Below are 3993 nucleotides of genomic sequence, written 5' to 3'. Positions count from 1 at the left end.
TGATGTCATGTCGCGCCGTGTCATGTTTGCGAAACGGCTGCCGAGAGGTGTGGTGGTAGCGAGCCGGTCGGTGTCGGTGCGATGGGAATGTGCGTTTGGCGGTTTCGGTGTGCTTTTTGCGGCGTGAGAGTGGGGCGGGCGGGCAGGCTTGCTGTTGTTGGTTCCTTGTGTCTTGTGTGTAGCTTGATGGCAACGTGGAGGGCGCCGGGTTTCGAGCCGTGCGTGTGGTTGTCGACGTTGACTGGTTGGGGTGTGCCGTTGCACGTGCATGTTTGGGTCGTTGGTGTGGTTTTGGCTGGCTGGCTGGCTGGCTGGCTGTGTGTGTGTACGACGGGAAGGGGGAGGCGGCGGTGGATAGTGCAGTAGTTGTGTCGTTGGCACGGGCGTCGGGTGCGGCTGTGCGTAGTGGCGGAAAGGTGTCGGTTGCGGGAAGCGAGGCCGTCGTTGGCGGTGTCGCGTGCCTTCGTGAATCGAGTGGGGGCGGGGAAAGGAGCAGCGTGCCGCTGCGTCGTGGCCGTTAGCCAGAGGCTGTGCTTTGATAGTTTTGTGGACGGTTCGTGCGAGGCGATTTGTTGCCTGCCCTATGTTTGTTTGTTTGTTGTTTTGGAGACGACGACTGGTTGGTGGCGTGCGCGCGAGCGAAGTGGCGGTGTGCGTTTCCCGTGTCGACTGCCGGCCGGCGACAGGTGCGCCGTCGGGGTGGGGTGGGTGGCCGGCACAAGTAGGGGCGGCGGCGTCGTTGCGGTGTGTTTGTGTTGTCGGCGACAGCTGTTTGTGCGGTGCGTGTGAATGGTGGTGCAAACGTGTGCTGGCGTTGAGGCTGCGACCGCGGCGTGTTGTTGGTTGATGTTGAACAGCGGCTGTGTGCGGTGGTGGTGTTGCCGCACGTGCATCCGGCCCGGCGCGGAAAGCGCAGGTTGCGGCGGCCCTTCGGTGCCAGCCACGTCGCGTGAGCGGCGGGGTTGCTCTGGTCGACACGTGGTGCTCTGGTTTGTTGTTTGGTGCCCTTTGGCCGGTGGGTGGTCCGTGTGTCTCGGTATCTGGTCGTGGTCGTGCTGCCCGTTTGTCGGCGTTGTCCTGTGGCTTCGCTTTTGTTTTTGCGGCGTGCCGACGACCCGACGCGACCTTTACACCCAAAGTGTGGCGCCCGAAGGTGAACCAACGTCGTAATCCGACCTGGGCGCTTAAGCTCTAAGCCTAAGCTGAGCGAACCGAACCTGTAGCGTTGCGTAGCGTGAGGTGCGGTGAGGTCAGCCTCAGCGCCAAGTAAGCCAAGCTGTCCGGCCGTGAGGTGGGTGGGTAGGTAGGTGCGGCTGCTGCGGCCACCTGACGCCCGACGTGTGTTTGAATGCTTAACCTAAGTTTGAGGCTTAACCTAACCCAAGTGGCCTTAACCTAACCTAACCTAACCTAACCTCTGACGCCCGACGTGTGTTTGAATGCTTAACCTAAGTTTGACGCTTAACCTAACACCGACCCTTAACCTAACCGAGGTGCCCCTAACCTAACCTTAATGTAACGTAACCTAACCTAACCTCTGACGCCTGACGTGTGTTTTGAATGCTTAACCTAACCCAAGTGCCCTTAACCTAACCCACGTCCACCGAACCTAACCGAGACGTGTGAACCTAATGTCTAACTCGTAACGCGTGATGTTGGCTGTCGTGTGTGCTGACGGCAGATTGGGTTGGTCTGTAGTTGCGGATTTCGGGTTTGCCTCGGGCGAGGGGTTGGCTCGTAAGCGGCGAGGGGCGCTCCGGCGGAGCATGTTGCTTTGCAGGCGGCGCCCGTTTTTGCGGCGGGCACAATTGAAATTGTTGGGAAACGAACGAAAGGGCTGTGAATGTTGGCGGGCGAGAGGAGGAGGACGTGGCCCGACGGCTGCGGGCCGATCGGGAAACGGTGGGAGGGCGATGGGGCGGCGGAGGTGCGTTTGCACGGCCGTCATCGCCCGCACGCCTCCGCTTGTGTGGCTGTGGCGCCGGCCGCGCTGGCCGGGCTGCCGCGGCGACGGTGCGGGGCTTTTGCCGAAGGTTTGGCCATTGTGGCCGGTCGCCGGCTGGGGCTGTGGGGGCGGCATTTGGGCGTGGGCGGCGATTCTCGGCGGGCCGACCCAGGCTGTAGCGCGCGGTGGCTGCAGTTTGGCCGTGGTTTGCGGCGCTGCCGTGGCGACTGGTTGGCGACTGTGGTGTGGCTGTGTGTAGCCCCATCCTCGGTGGTTTGAAAGGCGCGGGTGGTTGTGGCGCAGGTGTGGGGCTGCTCCGCACAGGCTGTCGGACGTTGGGCGGTAGCAAGCGCGGGAGGCGCGGCGCGGCGGCGCGCAGAGTGGCGGGCCGCTCTCTCGGCCGTCCGCGCCCGCCCGCGACACTGGCTGGGCCTGTGCGTCGAGGCGGCTATTCCTCTGCTGTGCGCTCCGCTCGCTGCGTGTCGCTGCGTGTCTCCTCTCGCTCTCGCTGCTCGCTGTGTGTTAACGCGCGTCGTCGAAATGGCAGATCAGGCGGCTACGAACGAGACTGCTGCGGCACCCGCCGCCACCGGCACTACGAAGAAGGCAAAGTCTGCGTCGTCTGCGAAGAAGCCGCGCGCCAAGCCTGCGCACCCGCGCACCTCTGAGATGGTGACGGCCGCCATCAAGAGTCTGAAGGAGCGCGGCGGATCGTCGCTGCAGGCGATCAAGAAGTACATTGCCGCGCACTACAAGCTGGACGCGGAGAAGCTGGCGCCGTTTATCAAGAAGTACCTCAAGTCGGCCGTGGTGGCGGGCGAGCTGGTGCAGACGAAGGGGAAGGGCGCGTCCGGCTCTTTCAAGCTTGCCGGCGCCGGCGGCGGGGCGGCTGAGGGCGGCAAGGCTCGTGCTGGCGGTGCCAAGAAGAAGCGCGCCGCTCCGGCCAGCAAGGAGAAGAAGGGCGCCCGTGCGGCCGGCGCAAAGAAGGCTGGTGGCGTGAAGGCGGCGACTGGTCGGAAGGCGGGCGCCGCCAAGAAGGCGTCTGCGGCGTCGGCCGCTCCCGCCGGTGCGAAGAAGGCGGCTGCTGCCAAGCCGGCCAAGGCCAAGTCGCCGTCGAAGGCGAAGAAGGCCGCCAAGGTTCCGACGAAGAAGCCGAAGGCGCCGCGCCCGAAGAAGGCGACGACGCCGTCTAAGGCGAAGGCTTCGCCCAAGAAGAAGAAGTAGAGAGGAATGGGAAAGGAAGGGTTGGCGGTTGACTCCGTCGTCCGCACCCCCCGTCCCCGTCGTCTAGTGGCGCGCAACAGACGCGCGGCCCAAAACGGCCCTTCTCAGGGCCATCAAAGCACGTCGGGAAGGTTTTGATTGTCGTGTTTGTGTTGCGGTGTGGTTGTGTCGTCTGGCGTTTCTGTATGCCCGTGTGTGGATACTGTTTGCGTGCCGTGGTGGTTGGATTGCGGGGGGGGGGGTCGGTGGCGGGTGCGGGCGGCGGTAGCGGTTTTGTCGTTGCGGTTGATTGTCGCCGTTTTTTTTTTTTGGTCGCGGCCGGCCGACGGTTGGTTTTGTGTCATGTTGTTTGAATACTTTGGTTGGCCTGCCTGCCGTCTTCTCGGATGTGTCTTGTCTTGTGTGTGTGTTCTTGCAACGGGGGCGGGGGACGTTGAGATGTGGAAAGGGTCGGTGGCGTTGGACGTGCCTGGCTTTTTGTTTCGTTTTCTTTTCGAAACGAAGCGGCGGCCGGCCGTGTGGTTGACGGCGTCGGCCGATGGGTATTGTGCGCTTTGAGCGCCGCGCCGGGGTGGCATGATGTTGATTGTTGCGCGCGCCAGCAAGCTGGCAGGGGAGAGCGGCTGTGGCGGACGGACGGGAAGTGGAAGTGGTGTTTTGTCTTTGGTTCTGTGGTTGTGGGGCGAGAGGCGACCGACAAAGTTTGCTCGCGACGGAGTGATGTTAGTGGCCCTTAAAAGGGCCGTTTTGTTTGTTGCGTGCGTGGGCGGTGCCCAGCGGCTGGCGCGGTGTTTAGGCGCGCTCGCCGCGGATGCGGCGCGCGA

The sequence above is a fragment of the Schistocerca cancellata genome, unplaced genomic scaffold (assembly GCF_023864275.1).
Source record: "Schistocerca cancellata isolate TAMUIC-IGC-003103 unplaced genomic scaffold, iqSchCanc2.1 HiC_scaffold_853, whole genome shotgun sequence".
Lineage (NCBI taxonomy): Eukaryota > Metazoa > Arthropoda > Insecta > Orthoptera > Acrididae > Schistocerca > Schistocerca cancellata.
The sequence above is the reverse complement of the archived record's forward strand: the minus strand, read 5'-3'. Positions refer to the sequence as shown.